General features: G+C 34.5%; 1 protein-coding gene across 4 annotated transcripts in view; it reads right to left on the bottom strand.

The window, feature by feature from the left end:
• The window catches only part of LOC135127667 (SCY1-like protein 2), a 274,358-nt gene extending 274,026 nt beyond the window's left edge, over nucleotides 1-332 (bottom strand). For all 4 annotated transcript variants that reach the window (XM_064054200.1, XM_064054197.1, XM_064054199.1 and 1 more), the window contains exon 1: nucleotides 112-332. The gene's annotated coding sequence lies outside the window, so the exon portion shown is untranslated. The remainder of the gene's footprint in view (nucleotides 1-111) is intronic.
• Nucleotides 333-18,615: the final 18,283 nt, after the last annotated feature.

The following is an 18,615-nucleotide window of genomic DNA, read 5'->3' as shown; positions in this document are numbered from 1 at the left end:
ATAAAGTTTCAAAACCTGATTTTTCTTAAAGTCAAATTTTCGTTTTTATTTTTGCATATGCAGATTTGCAATTAAAAATAACATCTACACCCCCCTCCCGCCGCAACTTACCGAGCGCCAAACTCCCATAAAAACTTCGCTCCAGCGGCCTTTCCTCGACTTCTTCACCGAAAGTTGAACAACTCCCGAATACTAAGTGCAAATGCGTACCTTTACGTAGCGAGCCGTTCCCGAGAACGTGCCAGCAAATTATGCGATGTGTGTCGGCGCGGCGCACATGCACTATGTAGACAGCAGCAGCACCTGTTGAAGAGCGTCTCGACGGCAGCGACGGTCGCCGGTTCGCAAACTGGATGAGCTGCGCGGTTATTCTGTTGGCCCGGACGGCCGGCTCCCTTTAGCTCTACCTGACAAGCCAACGCGCCTGCTCTACTTCTGTCTACAGACGGCGTTTTCACCTGCCTGGGACGGGGATGATGGACGGATGGGACAGGCACCCATGCCGGGTGACGGGACCGCTGCCGGCCTTTCCGGGGGTTCCGGGGAATTTTCAGGTTGGGAATGTGGGTCAGGGTTGAGCTCGGCTAGAATGCAACTGTTGCGCCGGTGTTGAGGGAGGGCGACGAGCGTGACCGCACTGATTGAGTTGTGATTGCAGAGGGGGAGTTGATTAGAATTTTTACGGGAAATTTGGCAATTAGGGGTGAGGGGTGCGAACAGCTAGGGTGGCTGGGGAGTATTAAGATGGAATAGTGTGTTGGTGAAGACACAAACGTTCAAACTTATCGATTCGGTTTTTATGCGGATTATATTTTACGAGCGACTTTGAAAGTTTTGATGTGGCGTCGGAGTTGGCACGTTTTTTAAAAGAAAATCATAACTTTTGTTATAAGTATTTATTTTTCTCGCAATGTATGGTTTCTTATATACATTTCCTGTTTTGCTAGAAATCCATGTCTTTTTTTCAAATTAATAGATCCACTACAATTTCATTTCAAGTTTTAGTCCGAAACAAAGACTCAATTCCATTTTTTTCTTGCTCTGATTGGCCTACTATGTACATTGGTCGATCTGTTAGAAAAATCAGTTTGAGAATTAAAGAACATAATAGACTAATCTCCCAGTACTTAGATTCAGGTATAACAAACACTAACTGAGCTTTTGCTATCCACATTTTAGAATCCACTCATTCCTTCCACCCAGTTAAAAACGCTAAAGTTTTACACGTCCTCAATAAAAGTACTTCTTTTAACTTCTTCGTCATTTTAGAAATTTATAAATCTGTTAATAATCCACATTTAAACTGTGTAAATGAACAAACATGCTTTAACACCGCTATCCTATCCTCACTTATTGCCGACATATAAGTCTTCCATTACATATCGTCGCCTGAGAACTTGTTTGATCTACAGACCAGAGCGCGCTCAAGCCAATGTCGACTCTAAGCGTTCAGAAGCGATTTGGTTCATTTGGACTATAATTTCTGCTAGAAATAGTTGTTCGGTCGGATTTCATGATGAATAAGTGAATATTTTTGCCACATATTTAGATGGTTTTATTTACAAATATAACATCACATGTCCTTGTCCAAGTTTCACTCATTTTTTTCTTTAGTTAAGAATTAATTCTTTGTGTTTTATACTAGAAAAACGTCTTAAATTAACAATAATGTTAAAAACGTAATATAATAATCCACTAGATTTTTTTCGGGGAAATGTAATTATTTTTATATGTTTTGAAAACCTGAAAAATCGCGAAATCTAAAATTCGAAAAAAAAGATGTCAAGAAATCGAAACATAAAAATATCGTAAAACCGAAAAATTGAAAAATCGAAAAATGTATAATTTAAAAAATCGAAAACTTAAAAAAACAGAAATATCGAAGAACTGAAAATCGAAAAATCGAAACATCAAAAAATGGAAAAAATGAAAAATTTGAAAATCTAAAATTTAAACACCGAAAAACAAAAAATCGAAACTCCAAAATTTAAAAAATCAAAAGATGGAGAAATCGAGAACTCAAAAAGGTAAAAATTGGAACATTGATAAACCGAGAAATTGAACAATCAAAACATCGAAACATTCAAATCTCGATAAATCTAAAAACCAAAAAATTGAAAAATTCGAAAAAGTGAAATATCGAAAAATTGAAATGAAAAATCGAGAAATCGAAATGAAAAATCGGGAAATCGAAACATCTAAAACTTAAAAATCGAAAAACTGAGAAATCGAAAATATAAAAAAAATCGACACATCGAAAAATCCAGAAGTCAAAAATCGAAAAGTCGAAAAATCGAAATATTGAAAAACTGAAAAATGAAAGAAAAACTGAAATATGCCAAAGCTGAGAATCTAAAGAACTGAAAAATTGAGAAATCGGAAAATCAAAAGAGTGAAGTCGAAAAATCGGAACCTTTAAAAAATATCGAATAATTATGAAATCAAAAACCTGAGAAATCTAAAAACTCAAGAACTGGTAAATCGTAACAGTCGAACGAATGGGAAAATCAAAACATCGATTAATTGAAAAATCGAAAAATTCAAATTTTAGAAAAGTCAAAAACTGAAAAATTAGAAAATTGAAATATTTAAAGATTGTAAAACTGAAGAGGCGAAAAAATGAAAAAACGTAAAACTGAAACATCGGAAAATTGAAAATCGAGAAATTGAAAAATTGAGAAATTGTAAAAAAAAGAAAAACTGAATAACAAAATAATCTGAAAAATACCAAAACTGAAATTTCGAAAAATTGAAATTTGAAAGAAAACCGGAAGAATGGGAAAACTCAAAAATTGAAAAATTGAGAAATCAAAAAGTCAAAAAGTGAAGTCGAAAAATCAAAACCTTTAAATATTGAAAAACTGAAGAATTAAAGAAATGAAAAATCGAAAAACAGTGTTTATAGAAGTCAAATTGGAAAAATTGAAAAATCGAAACATTTAGAAATCGTAAAATTGAAGAGGAGAGAAATTCGAAAAACGTAAAATTGAAACATTGGAAAATTGAGAAATTCAAAAATTGAAAATCGTGAAATTGAAAAATTGAAAAATTGTAAAATCGGAAAACTGAATAATAAATAAATTGAAAAATACCAAAACTAAAATTTCGAAAAATTGAAAAATGAAAGAAAAAGTGAAAAATTGAATTATCAAAAACCTAAAAAATAGAAAAATTAAAGAATTGAAAAACTGAAAAATCGAAAAAATCAAGAGTCAAGAAATGGGAAAATCGAAACATCGATTAATTGAAAAATCGAAAAACTGAAAGTTTATAAAAATCAAAAATTGAAAAATCGAAGTATTTAAAAATCGTATAATTGAAAAAACCTAAAACTGAGACATCGGAAAACTGAGAAATCGTAAAACTGAAAATCGAGAAACTGAAACATTTTAAAAATGAAAAATTGAAAAATCGAAAATTTGAAAAAGCGAAAAATTGAAAAACAGAAAATCAAAAACCGGGAAGTCGAAAAACGGACGATTAAGAAATCGAAACATTTGAAATTTTCGAAAAATGGAAGAATTAAAATATCGAAGAATTGAAATGAATAATCGAAAAATCGAAAAGTCAAAAATCAATAAGTCGAAGAATCGAAATATTAAAAAATCCCAAAACTAAAATATTAAAAATAGAGAAATTGAAAAATTGGGAAATTGTAAAATCGATAAATTGAATAATAGATAATCTGAGAAACCAAAAATTGAAACATGAAAGAAAAACAGAAAAATGTAAAAACTGAAAAGTTGAAAAATTGAGAAATCAAAAAGTCAAAAAAGTGAAGTCGAAAAATCAAAACCTTAAAAAATTGAAAAATTGAAACATCGAAAATCTAAAATATTGAAAAATTGACGAATTGAAGATATGAAAAATTGAAAAATATATAACTTAAAAAATCGAAAAATTGAAAAATAGAAATATCGAAAAACTGAAAATCAAAAAACCGAAAAAATGAAAAATTTGAAAATGTACAATTTAAAAAGCGAAAAATAAAAAAATCGAAACTCCAAAATTTAAAAAATCAAAACATCGAAAAACTGGAAAATCGACAAACTGAAAATCCACAAAGAAAAAAAAACGAGAAATCGAAAAATCAAAAGATCGAGAAATCGAGAAGTTGACAAGTCGAAAATTCGAAAAGTTAAAAATTGAAACTTTGATAAACCGAGAAATTGAACAATTAAAACATGGAAACATCCAAATCTCCATAAATCGAAAAATCAAAAAATTTTAAAATGTGAGATATCGAAGAATTGAAATGAAAAATCGAGAAATCCAAAGATCTAAAACTTAAAAATCGAAAAAATAAAAAGCATCACCACATCGAAATATCCAGAAGTTAAAAATCGAAAAGTTGAAGAATCGAAATTTTGAAAAATCCCAAAACTGAAATATCAAAAAACTGAAAAATGAAAGAAAAACTGAAAACTCCCAAAACTGAAATGTCCAAAAGAATCTCAAAAATTGAAAACTGAAAAATCCAAAAATCAAAATAGTGAAGTTGAAAAGTCGAAACCTTAAAAAAAATCGAAAAATTGTAAAATTCAGAACCTGAAAAATCTAAAAATTGAATTGAAGAATTGGAAAATCGAAACATCGTTTAATTGAAAAATCAAAAATCTGACAGTTTATAAAAATCAAAAATTGAAAAATTGAAGTATTTAAAAATCGTAAAATTGAAAAATCCTAAAACTGAGACATGAAAAATTGAAAAATTTTAAAAATGAGAAATTGAAAAATCGAAAATTTGAAAAAACGAAAAATTGAAAAACAAAATCCAAAACCGAGAAGTCGGAGAAACGAAAGATTAAGAAATCGAAACATTTGAAATTTTTTAAAAATTGAAAAATTGAAATATCCAAGAATTGAAATGAATAATCGAAAAATCGAAAAAGTAAAAAAAATTAAAAATCGATAAGTCGAAGAATCGAAATATTGAAAATCGAGAAATTGAAAAATTGAGAAATTGTAAAATCGAAGAATTGAATAATAAATAATCTGAAAAATACCAAAGACTGAAAAATGAAAGAAAAACTGAAAAATACAAAAACTGAAAAGTTGAAAAATTGCGAAATCGAAAACTCAAAAAAGTGAAGTCGAAAAATCAAAACCTTATAAAATTGAAAAATTGAAACATCGAAAATCTGAAATATTGGAAAATTGACGAATTGAAGAAATGAAAAATCGAAAAATATATAACTTAAAAAATCGAAAAATTGAAAATAGAAATGTCGAAAAACTGAAAATCGAAAAACTGAAAAAATGAAAAATCGAAAAAATGAAAAATTTGAAAATCTACAATTTAAAAACCGAAAAATAAAAATCGAATCTTCAAAATTTAAAAAATCAAAACATCGAAAACTGGAAAATCGACTAACCGAAAATCCGAAAAGTCAAAAATCGAAAAATCAAAAGATCGAGAAATAGAGAGTCGACAAGTCGAAAAATCGAACAGTTAAAAATTAAAAGATTGATAAACCGAGAAATTGAACAATTAAAACAAGGTAACATCCAAATCTCGATAAATCGAAAAATAAAAAAAATTAAAAAATGTGAAATATCGAAGAACTGCAATTCGAAAAATCGAAACATCAAAAAATCGAAAAAATGAAAAATTTGATAATCTAAAATTTAAAAACCGGAAAACGAAAAATCGAGAAACCGAAAATACGAAAAATAAAACATCGAAAAACCGAGAAATCGAAAAATCAAAAGATAGAGAAATCGAGAAGTCGAAAAATTGAGAAACCGAAATCGGCCAGAATCGATAAAACGAAAAGTTAGAACTTAAAAAATTGGAAAATTGAAAAATCTAAAAACGGACAAATAAAAAAACTGACAAACCGAAATAGGCCAAAATAAAACATCTAAAAGTTATAAATTGAAGATCTCATAAATCGAGAAACTTAACAATCAAATTCACTACATTGAAAAATCGAAAAATTGAAAAACAGAAATCCAAAACCGCGGGAAGTCGAAAAATCGAAACGTTTCAAAAATTCGAAAAATTGAAAAATTGCAACATCGAAGATCTGAAATGAAAAATCGAGAAATCGAAAAATCGAAAATTTAAAAATCGAAAAACTGAAAAATCTAAAAAGTAAAAAAATCGACACAGAAGAAAAACTGATGAATGGAAAAACAGAAAAATCTCAAAACTGAAGTATCCAAAAGCTAAGAATCTAAAAAATTGAAAAATTGAGAAATCGGAAAATCAAAAAGTGAAGTAGAAAAATCGAAAAACAGTTTATAAAGTCAAATTTGAAAAATTGAAAAATCGTAAAGTTAGAGAGGAGAAAAATTGCAAAAACGTAAAATTGAAACATCGGAAAATTGAGAAACCGAAAAATTGAAATTCGTGAAATCGAAAAATTGTTAAATCGAAAAATTTAATAATAAATAAATTGAAAAATCCCAAAACTGAAATTTCGAAAAACTGAAAATTGAAAAAAAACACTGAAAAATCCCAAAATTGAAATATCCAAAAACTGAGAAATTAAAAAATTGAAAAATAGAGAAATCGAAAAATAAAAAAGTGAAGTCGAAAAATTGAAACCTTAAAAAATAGAAAAACTCTAAAATCAAAAACCTGAAAAATCTAAAAAGAGGAATTGAAGAACTGGAAAATCGAAATAGCCGAAAGTCAAGAAGTGGGAAAATAGAAACATCGATTAATTGAAAAATCGAAAAATTGAGAGTTTATAAAAGTCAAAAATTGAAAAATCGAAGTATATTTAAAAATCGTAAAATTGAAAAAACGAAAAACTTAAACATCGGAAAATTGAGAAATCGTAAAACTGAAAATCGGGAAATTGAAAAATCGGGAAATTATAAGATCCAAAAATTGAATATTAAAGAAACTGAAAAATTCCAAAATTAAAATTTACAAAAATTGAGAATTCGGAAGTTGAAAAAGCAAGAAATTGAAAAATCTCAATGTCGAGGACAAAAATTCAATGCGAATTCCTAAACCACAAATTCAGGGCTCCTCTTATTCTAGCGCCTCCACCATTTCTTGTACAAATTTAAAACTAGCTCAATCATCATGAAAAAACTTCACTTTAAAATGAAATTATCTTAAAGTCACGAATTTGTCCTCATTTTTGCTGTAAGTCGCCAGATAAGAGAGAAATTAATTTTTATTTTGGCGCCTCCACATTTTGTATAGAATTTGAAATTAGCTGCAATATTCGTGAAAAGACATCCGTCTGAAACGAAATTTTCTCTAGTTAACGAATATGTCCTTATTTTCGTCATGGATAATTTAATAAGAGAAAAATGGCTCTCTTTTTTTTAGCGCCTCCACCACCTTAGAACAGAATTTGAAACTAGCTGAAATGTTCTAGAGTGAATTTAAAACTAGCTTAGCTCTTCATGAAAAAACATCCATTTGTACCGAAATTTTCTTATGTTGACGAATCTGTTGTTACTTTTATTATGGGTATCCAAATATGGAAGAATTTTTCTTTTATTCTAGCACCTCCATAATTTTCAATCTGCTGAAAACTAGCTGAAATGTTCATGTAAAGACATTTGATATACGTAACCAATTAAGAAAAAAATTAGTTTTTTTATTCTAGCGCCTCCACCATATTCAAACATAATTTGAAACTAGCTGAAATATTCATGTAAAGACATTATTTTGTCTGTAGTGAAATTTCCGTAGCATTACGAATCTGTCAATATTTTTGGTATAGGTAGCCAAATTATTGTTTTATGCTAGCGCCTCCACCATTTTCAAACAGAATTTGAAACTAGTAGAAGGATTCATGTAAAGACTTTTTTCTGGACTGACACTTCCTCAGAATCACGACTCCATCCTTATTGTTGGTATAGGTGGCCAAATAAGGAAGAAGTGAATTTTTATCCCGGCGCCTCCACCATTTTTACGCAAAATTTGAAATCAAATCAGACATTCATGAAAGGGCATCTGTCTTAAACGAAATTGTTTCAGAATCATGAATCTGTCGGTATTTATGTCATAGCTGCCCAAATAGGGAGGAAATGATTTTTTATTCTAGCGCCTCCACCATTTTTAAACAAAATTTCAAACTTGTTGAAATGTTCATGTAAAAACGCTTGCCCGAACGGAAATTTTCTCAGGATCATAAATTTGTGTCTATTTTTGTTATAGGTCCCCTAATAAAAGTGAAAAATATTATTTTTTCAGTGCCTTCACTATTTTTAAACATATTTATGAGATTTATAAGATAAGTTTAAAGTAACACAGTTCTACATTTTGTAAATTTTTAATACAATGTTTTTCCAAATCAAGCACTGTCCTGGCGCTTTTACCATGCCCCAAACAGTTTTTATTGCGTCGGATAAGTCTCACACTACGTTATAAAAATTTATAAACATGCACCAAACTAAATTCGAAATATTTGTTTATTTATATGCCGCATGCATTTTATGCCCCAACTCGCGAAATATAAAACATAAAACGGATATTCCACCTCACAACCGAAAAAAACGATTAGTTTGCTGCACTCAGTGTGCTGTCAGTGTGTTTTTAACTTAACATCAATAAATGCCACCTTTGTGAACATCTTCCAACAAAAACGACATCGTAAAGTTATCGACTATCATGTGCACTAATAAAGTCATCCTCATCTCGATGCAAACTTTGCAGCATGTTAACACTACATCAACTCAAACTTTTCCATAAAGTTAATTTCCACGAGAACAAACAAATAAAAATCCTTCATAACCATTTATTTAAATTGTTTGAGACTACTTTTTTCCAAACACCTATCTCCTAATGTCATCGAATTGGATTTTAAACTCTCCTTTTTATTTTAGCCCGGCAATTCAGCCGCATTTGTGTTAATTTTCTCATACACTTCTGACTTAATTAACTGCGAAAACTTTCCGAAAGTCCTCTCTAAAATTGCTGCGTCTCTACCCCTCAGGGTAATTTTTCCTAAGCCATGCAACCACTTTAATTAAAATGTAATTATCGATCCCTGTCTGTCTAAACGCATCCAGTTTTTAGTCACAGGCTGAATCTAGGTCATGTTTATATTACACTTCGCTAAACTGCAACTACAACCTCCACAACATGTTTGATTATAAGTTTGTGCAAAAGAAACGAGTTAGGTTTAAAAGTAGGATTTTCTCGTGAAAACGAAGACAAGATTCATGAATAAATCAAGTCGGGTTTATCGATAGTAATCAGAACAGGAATTAATAGAAAGTGAGTGACGTTAGTGTTCAAATCCATTATGAGATGAGCAAAGTTTCAGTAAAAGCGGACGCAGAAATTTATCTTGAATTGTCGTAGATCCAGAGCGGGCTTTAGTTTTTTCGGGCTTGAATCTAATCTTTCAATACCCGAACTAAGCGCATTGAAAGCGTTATGATGTCACGAAAATTCACTATATTTTATCGATTTCTCAAAAACGTGGTGTTTAATTTCTTTGTTTTTGAAAATTTCGCTCCGAGACGATTCTTCGCAAATAACTTTACAGATTTTTACAAAAAGTAACAAAATTATCTCCCCCACACACACGAAATTGCTTTACGCCCTCATCATTACAAGCACTTTTTCAAATCTCATTAAGTGCATCGACACCCACACAGCAAACATCATTTTGAGCCGAGTCTGTTTATTGGTTTCCGGCAGTTGACAGCAATAAGAGAATTCCCAACATGGAAAATGGGTCAGGGTTGTATTATCCTAGAATGCAATAACGCAGTGCAATATGGAGCGCATTCTGCAGCCACAGATAAAATTACTTTGCGAGGTAATGAGCTCTCTAAATATTAGCTACAGGCTGAATTAAACGAAAAACTCCGCAATATCCACATTTCAAAGAAGTATTTCGCTTTATCCAGCAACTCCATTCCATGTCGAAGTTTATCGAAAAAATATTGCAGGGTCGTATTCTTCTCGAACGTGGTGCAACACGAACCCAAACATAAAATTACTTTGTGTAGGTAATGAGTTTCTAAAGAAAAATATTTAACCGCAAAAGCCCGGGAATTCCGAGCTTTTAGAAAAACGTAATGAAAGCTGTTTTGTTTTTCGATGGTGGATGCCATACAGGTGCGGCACATGTTCGGTTCGTGCCCACGGGACACCCCGCTAAAACATGTTTAAAAGCGTAACGTACTTCCATCGTGGATGTTCATCTTCATAAAACACGTGCAAACATAGTAGTCCAATCGAGTACAAAATGAAATATTCATAAATTGTGAATAAATAAAAAATTGTTTGATTCCTTTCAGAGCTATAAAACGGCAAATGCACGAATTCGAAATGTTTCATCATCCCACGCGGAAATAACTTGCTTTTATTTATTTTTTATTACATATCAAAAAGATGTGTTAAAACTGAATCGACTTTTCGATCAGGAGAGCTTTTCAATTAAAACGGAAAGTCCGTCGGAGAGTTATTTATATTTATGTTCTGAGAGATTGATGTTACAGAGGGGTAAATTACGGAAAGAAAAATACGAGAGCTTTTTGCCGTTGTTTTGGTGGATGCTGTGTTGTTTGCGATATTCGGTGATGAAAAGTCGGCTGCAGCGAGTTAATTATAATAAATTAAAAAACGATCAAACGAAACGGACGACTAACTGGAGCAAAAAAATTAATTACAATTTTTTAGATTTGCGCTTCTTGTGCATTAAAAGGGTTGCTACGGAGTCTGACAAAATTGAGTTAAATCTAAAAATAAAAAAAATCGATTCTCCGCATCCACTAAAATTTTTGTTTAAAACTAGTCATTGTGTTCACATTACTTTAGCATCACTGAATCCATTTCTGCCATCTGTCAGTGTCAACCGGAGTCCTGGATTTCCAGATGTGAAAGAAATTTTTTGAAGCTTATTCTTCCCGGATTCTGAATTCGTATGAACTGAACGTTATTGCCCCGGCGCATTTTTTTCGTTATCCCATCCTTGCGGGCTTTATCCTTTCTTTCGTGCTTTCGTCCTTTTATCCCTTCATCATTTTATTCGTTTATACTTTCGTCCTTTTATTCTTTCGCCTTTGTGTGTTTTCGTCATTTTCTCCCCTCGTGCTTGCTTCCTTTTGTCTTTTCGTTTCTGTCATTTCATCCTCTCATCCTTTTGTTCTCGCGTACTTGTATCCTTTCCTCATTTTGTCCGTTTGTTTCTTCGTCATTTTCTCCTTTTATTCTTTTTTTTATCTCTGTGTCTTGCGTCTTTTCGTCCTTTAGTCCTTTGATCCTCTTGCCCTCTCATCCATCCGTCATTTCATCCTTTCGTGTTTTCTTCCATTTGATCTTCTCGTCCTATCATTCTGCTTTCGTTCTTTCGTCCTTTCATTCTTTAGTCTTTTCGCCTTTTCATTCCTTAGTCCTTTGATTCTATTAATCCTCTAGTCCTTCGTTCCTTTCGTCCTCTCGTCCTCCCGTCCTTGCGTCTTTTATCCTTTTGTTTTATCACCCTTGTGTCCTTTCATCCTTTTGTCCTCGCTTTCTTGCGTTCTTTCCTCCTTTTGTCCTTTTCTCCTTTCGTCCTCGCTTACTTTTGTCCTTTCAAACTTCTGTCCTTTCGTTTTTTTTTTCTTTAGATTTTTGATCCTCTTGTCCTCTCATCCTTCCATTCTTTCGTACTTTTGTCCTTTCTTTCATTAGCCCTTAAGTTCTTTCTTTGAACCTTTCGTCTTCTCGTTCTCTCGTATTCTCATCCTCTCATCCATTCGTCCTTTCGCTGTTTCGTCCTATTGTTCGTTAGTCCTTAGTCTTTTCTTGCATTAGACCCTTAGTCCTTAAAAATGAAAGGACAAAATGACGAAATGCGAAAGGAGTAAAGAACAGAATGACGAAAGATGGAAAGGAGGAAAAGAGAAAGAACGGAAAGACGCAGGGACGAGGGAACAACAAGGCGAGAGTGCGAAAGGATCAGTGAACGAAAGGACGAAAAGATATCGAGATGAAAGCACAATAGGCAGCAAGGACGAAAAGACGAAATTGTGAAGGGATGAAAGGAGGTAAAGACGAAAAAACGCAAGGCCGCAGAGATTAAAAGATAAATGGAAGCAAAAACGAAAAGACACAAGGACGAAAGTGAAAGGACGAACAAAAGGACGCTAGGACGTCGGGACGAAAGAATGAAAGGATGAAAGGACGAGGCGACCAAAAAACAAAAGCAAGAACAACATGAGACAAAACGAAAGGACACAAGGACGAAAGGACGAGAAAACAAAAAGACGCAAGGACAGAAGGACGAAAAGACATGAGAACGAAAGGACGAAAGGAAACAAGGACAAGAAGAAGTAAGAAAGATAAGACAAACGGATGAAGGAACAAAGAACAAAAGAATGCAACGACGGGAGAACGAGGGGACGAGAGTACGAAAAGATCAATGGACGAAAAGACGAAAAGACGAAAGGGCGCAAGGACGAATTGATGAAAGACCCAAGAATAAAAGAAATACAAGAAAAAAGGACGAAAGAATACAAGGACGAAGGATGCAGGAACAAGATGATGAATGGGTGAAAAAATGTAAAGACGAAAGGACGAAATCTCAAAAGGATAAAAAGAAAAAAGAAACGAAAGTGTAGAAAGACAAAAGTTCAAAAGGACAAAGAATGGGAGAATGAAAGAATATAAGGACGCCATCGCCAGGACAAAAAGACGAAAAGACGTAAGGACGGAAGAACGATAGTACAAAAGGGTGAAGGACGAAAATACGAAAAGACACAAGGATGGGAGAACAAGAAAACGAGAGAACGAAAGGATGAATGGAGAAAAGGATGCAAGGACAAAAGGACGAAAAGACGAAATAAAAAAGACAAAGAATGTTTAAAAGGACGAAAGGAAACAAGGACAAAAAGGAATAGGAAAAATAGAACAAACGGATGAAAGAGTCCGAAAGGATCAATGGACGAAAGGACGAAAAGACGAAAGGGCGCAAGGACGAATTGATGAAAAGACAAAAGGAAGCGAGGACGAAAGAAGACAAGGATAAAAGGACGAGACGACGAAAAGACCCAAGAATAATGGGACTAAAGAAAAAGGACCAAAGAACACAAGGACTAAGGATGCAAGAAGAAGACGATGAATGGGTGAAAAAACGTGAAGACGAAAGAATGAAATTTCAAAATGATAAAAAGAATAAAAAGACGAAAGTGTAGAAGGACGAAAGTTCAAAAGGACAAAGGACGGGAGAATGAAAGAATACAAGGACGCCAGGACAAAAGGACAAAAAGACCAAAAGTTGTAAGGACGAAAAGACGTAAGGACGGAAGAACGATAGTACAAAAGGGTGAAGGACAAAAATGCGAAAGGACAAGGACGGGAGAACAAGAAAACGAGAGAACAAAAGGATGAATGGACGAAAGGGCGCAAAGCCACAGGGATGATAGGACAAGAGTAAGCAACGAGAAAAGGACGAAACGACACAGGACGAAAAGACGAGAGGACGAAAGGATGCAAGGAGAAAAGGACGCAAGGACAAAAGGAAGAAAAGACGAAAGAAAAAAGACAAAGAAAGCTTAAAAGGACGAAAGAGAACAAGGACAAAAAGAAGTAATAAAAATAGACAGACGGATGAAAGTGTACGAAAGGATCAATGGACGAAAGGTCGAAAAGACGAAAGGGCGCAAGGACGAAGTGATGAAAAGACAAAAGGAAGCAAGGAGAAAGAAGACAAGGATAAAAGGACGAGACGACGAAAAGACTCAAGAATAATGGGACTAAAGAAAAAGGACCAAAGAACACAAGGACGAAGGATGCAGGAACAAGACGATGAATGAGTGAAAAAACGAAAGACGAAAGGACGAAATCTCAAAAGGATAAAAAGACGAAAGTGTAGAAGGACGAAAGTCCAAAAAGACAAAGGACGGGAGAATGAAAGAATGCAAGGACGCCAAGACAAAAGGACGAAAAGACGTAAGGACGGAAGAACGATAGTACAAAAGGGTGAAGGACGAAAATACGAAAGGACACAAGGACAGGAGAACAAAAAGACGAGAGAACGAAAGGATCAATGGACGAAAGGACGAAAGAAAGAAAGGGCGCAGTCACAGGGAAGATAGCACAAGAGTAAGCAACGATAAAAAAACGAAACGACGCAGGACGAAAAGACGAGAGGACGAAATGAAGCAAGGAGAAAAGGACGCAAGGGCAAAAGGACGAGAAGACGTGATATCGAAAGGACGAAAGAAAAATACAAGGAAAGTTAAAAAGGACGAAAGGAAACAAGCACAAAAAGAGATAATAACAATAGAACAAACGGATGAAAGAGTACGAAAGGATCAATGGACGAAAGGACGAAAAGACGAAGGGGCGCAAAGACGAAGTGATGAAAAGACAAAAGGAAGCAAGGACGAAAGAAGACAAAGATGAAAAGACGAGAGTACGAAAAGACCCAAGAATAAAGGGACTACAAAAAAGGGACGAAAGAACACAAGGATAAAAAGAATAAAAATACGAACGTGTAGAAGGACGAAAGTTCAAAAGGACAAAGAACGGGAGAATGAAAAAATGCAAGGACGCCAGAACAAAGGACACAAAGACGAAAAGTTGTAAGGACGAAAGGGCGCACAACCACAGAGATGATAGGACAACAGTAAGAAACGAGAAAAGGACGAAACGACACAGGACGAAAAGGCAAAAGAACGAAAGGATGTAAGGAGAAAAGGACGCAAGGACAAAAGGACGAGACGACGTGAGAACGAAAGGAGGAAAGAAAAAAGACAAAGATGGTTTAGAAGGACGAAAGGACCACAGGACGAAAGTAAACAAGAACAAAAAGAAAAAAAAAATAGAACAAGGAAAGGATGAAAGAGTACGAAAAGATGGATCAACGGATGAAAGGACAAAAAGAAGAAAGGGCACAAGAACGAAGTGATGATGAAGACAAAAGAAAGCAAGGACGAAGAAAACAAGGATGAAGGACGAGAGGACGAAAAGACCCAAGAATAAAAGGACGAAAAAAAAGAACGAAACAACACAAGGACGAAGGATGCAGGAACAAGATGATGAATGGGTGAAAAAACGTAAAGACGAAAGAACGAAATCTCAAAAGGATAAAAAGAATAAAATTACGAAAGTGTAGAAGGACGAAATTTCAAAAGGTCAAAGGACAGGAGAACAAAAAGACGAGAGAACGAAAGGACCAATGGACGAAAGGACGAAAGAATGAAATGTCGCAAAGCCACAGGGATGATAGGACAAGAATAAGCAAGGAGAAAAGGACGAAACGACACAGGGCGAAAAGACGAGAGGACGAAAGGATCGAAGGACTAGAGGATTAATGGAAGAAAAGACGAAAAAACTAAAGATTGAAAGAACGAAAGATCCATAGGACAACAGGGTGTGAGACGATAGTATCAAAAAACTAAAGGATTAATTGAACTAATGGACAAAAGAACTCATGAAAAAAAAGACCAAAGGAGAAAAAATTAATAGAACCAAAGAACTATAAAGGACAAAAGGACTCAATGACAAAAGAACAGGACGAGACGACAGAGAAGCGAAAGGATAACAGGACGAGACGACAAAATGACGAGAGGACTAATATATGAAAGACTAAAAAGGACTAAAAAGGACTAAAGGATTAATATATATATAAGGACTGACAACCGAAAAAATGAAAAAACTAAAGCACGAAAGGACGAACGAACGAAAGAATAAGTAAACAAGAGGATAATAGGAATAGAGGATCAAAGAACGAAAGGATGAGAGGACGAAGGCATAATAGGACTAAAGGATCGAAGGATGACAAAAGGACAAAAGTACGAAAGGATGGGAGGACGAAAGGACGAGACAAGGAAAGGATCATAAGATTAACACAACTAAAGGACTAAAGCACTAATGAAAGAAAGGATCTAGGGACGAAAAAACGAAAAGATGAGAAGACGGCAGGATTAAGGACTAATGAATTAATGGAAGTAAGGGACTAAAGGAAAAACAGAAAAAGGCACTAAAGGGATAACGCACAAAGGACGAAAGAATGGAAAGACGTACTTTACAGTAAGCGATTCTTAGGAATTTTTCGATCTCAGTATGAATTCGTTTGGGCCCGAAAAACGCAAAAATCCCTGTTTTTTTGTTCCGGACACGTTATTATCGAATCACTCTGCAAAATATACAAATAAACATTATTACTCGAAATTAAAATTGGTCGGTTTTATATCCCGGAAGTTAAAATTTTACAATAAATAAAATAAAGCGGCGCGTTTTGATGACACTTAAATAAACAATTATTACCATTAGTAAATATGTATTCAAATTATTGACCCGGCGCATCCACCGCTTTCGCCCCAGAATTTCCCGCAGCTCCCAGTGCACTAAGAGCGAAAGCATTCCGAGAAAGCCATCAAATAAAAATGACTACAAGACAGGCGGAAATACACTTCGCCATCGTTTCCATGGACGCAAATCGGATTAAAACAACAAGATTGGAGGAATACGTCTCCTTTTTTAATCTGTTTCGAAAAAGAAAGCTCTGCTATTGATATCCCCCGCACACTTGTTCCAGGTGCTAAAAGTCCTAATTTTTGCAGAAATGAAATTTTAATTAAGCCGGGATTAGAACTTCCTTCAATGGCGTGGAACGGCTGCGAAAATGCAATAAAGGACGCATTACCGAGAAACTTTCAATCTTCTTCAGTCGATAAAATTGTGGTAATTACCCGGGCTAGGCGAAAAAATAGGCAGAAATTAGGAAATGGCTTTGGGATGGTCTGGTATCAGCGAGAAAGAAGTGCGATAATGGTTCTGTGGGCGATAAAAGGCGAGTCGTCCGATCTGTTAATAAGGTGCCAACTAACATAACAGTTCTGTGTCGTTCTCTAACTGTATTACCTCGAAAACTTCTAATTGCAACTGGGAATATCTAATTTTATTAATTGACAATGTCGGTCGACTAATAATCCTGTTACGTAAACAGGACTAATCCTGTCTTCGCCAAAGCACAGGATTGGAGTCGTAGGCGTTGATCTTTAAAACAAACAAGTTTTTGGCAATCGCTCGGATTCGAGAAAATAAAGGATTTTCGCTTAATTCCGAGCTTAAAGTTGGTTAATTAAGAGAAATCATCCGGTGGTATTAGCACCACACCCACACGCCACTTCAGATACACCTCCACTTTTTACAAAAACACGGTCGTGTTATTTCCTTGATGCTGCAAATGCTTTGTCATATTTTGTGTTTCTCTAATGGATGTCTCCTTAAAAAAATGTGTACGGAACGACGTACTTATTCTTAGCGCAGAGATAATACTTCGGTATTTTAGTTAATCATATTATTTTTTCCATTTAATTTTTATACGTTCTCAGGTCGTAAATGATCGGTGTTTATTGAACGAAATTTAGTTGTTAGGTTTCCTGTACAGGTTTTCTAAAATTAATTTTTTTAAGAAATAATAATTTTAATAATATTACCTACGAGTGCGGAAAGTGACTTTCTAGTTCTAAAAATTCTGTTACGTTTTCAATCGTTTAGGTGCGGAATCTCCGGAATTGCCGGTCGTTTTCCGCTCCATTTTTCCTCCACCCCCTCGTGATCCTGCAAGATTTATCCTTTTGTCGCCATCAACAGGTGCATAATCCCGCGAATGCCACGCTAAATTTCCTGCAAATGCCGCCATTGACCGCCATTCTGTCATTAGCTTTAATCGCCTCCAATTTTTCAAGCTCGCAGCCTCCTTTCGCTCTCTAATAACGGAACGAAAGCGCATTTCCTTTTTCTCGTTCCGACTTCAGAAGGAATGTTAAAACAGCGATTCAATTCTTAATGAGCTTTTGTAACATTATCCCCAGCCAGCAGGTTCGTACTTGTTAGGTGTCGGAGGATTTAAATTCAAGTTGTCGAGTAAATAGAAGTCAGATGGGGATTTAAGGCGAGACGAGATAATGGTGTGGCTATTATTAAAATGGTAATAATAAAAGGGATTGAATATTATTTGAAATTATTTCATTCAAGATAAGACGAACATCCCTCAGAGGGCTCGTTCGCGTTTTTGTCTAATTTGAATGCACCATCCGCACATGTTTGTATTCATTATCTGCCCCCGAATGTAAATTCGGTCACATAAATAACGTACCTGGATTTCGACGAGCTCCGTATCGAATCGACGATCAAAATGTGAAATAGAACGGGGGGTGTGTGCGTACCTAATAATGCGTAAATGGAAATACAGACATCCCTGTTGCAGGCCTGAAAGTAGGTTAACGCTGTCAGGGCCGCCCTCGCCCTAACCACTTCCAGCTTCCCCTCTCTGGGAGAGACATTTCCGGGCAACCTAATTCTTGTTTCAGCGGTATTTAATTGGTTATTGAATATGGGGCATGATGGGCTCGTTAGACGGAACGGATTTTTATTGGAGATTTCGTGCTTTGTTAGCTCTCGAGGTCTCATTTCGATGGATAATGAAGTCATCGGAGCTGCGGCTTTTATACTTTTCCATTTAGCGGAGCTAGTTGTTATGTGTTAATAACGAAATAAAGTGGCTAAGTGGCGGCAATTTGCGATAATTGAACGAACTTAGGATTTTTCTGAGAGATATGAGATTTTTTGCGGGGAATTTTACCGCCTTTTTATTATGTAATAGTACAGATTGTAGTCGATAAGGCAAAAAATTATTAGAGTAAAGATTAGTGATCTTAGGTATATTTTGCTAACCACATTTTAGAATCTGA

The sequence above is a fragment of the Zophobas morio genome, unplaced genomic scaffold (genome assembly GCF_036711695.1).
Source record: "Zophobas morio isolate AGI-343-1 ecotype UQ-CSIRO unplaced genomic scaffold, CSIRO_AGI_Zmor_V1 ptg000012l, whole genome shotgun sequence".
Classification (NCBI taxonomy): Eukaryota; Metazoa; Arthropoda; class Insecta; order Coleoptera; family Tenebrionidae; genus Zophobas; species Zophobas morio.
The sequence above is the reverse complement of the archived record's forward strand: the minus strand, read 5'-3'. Positions and strand labels throughout refer to the sequence as shown.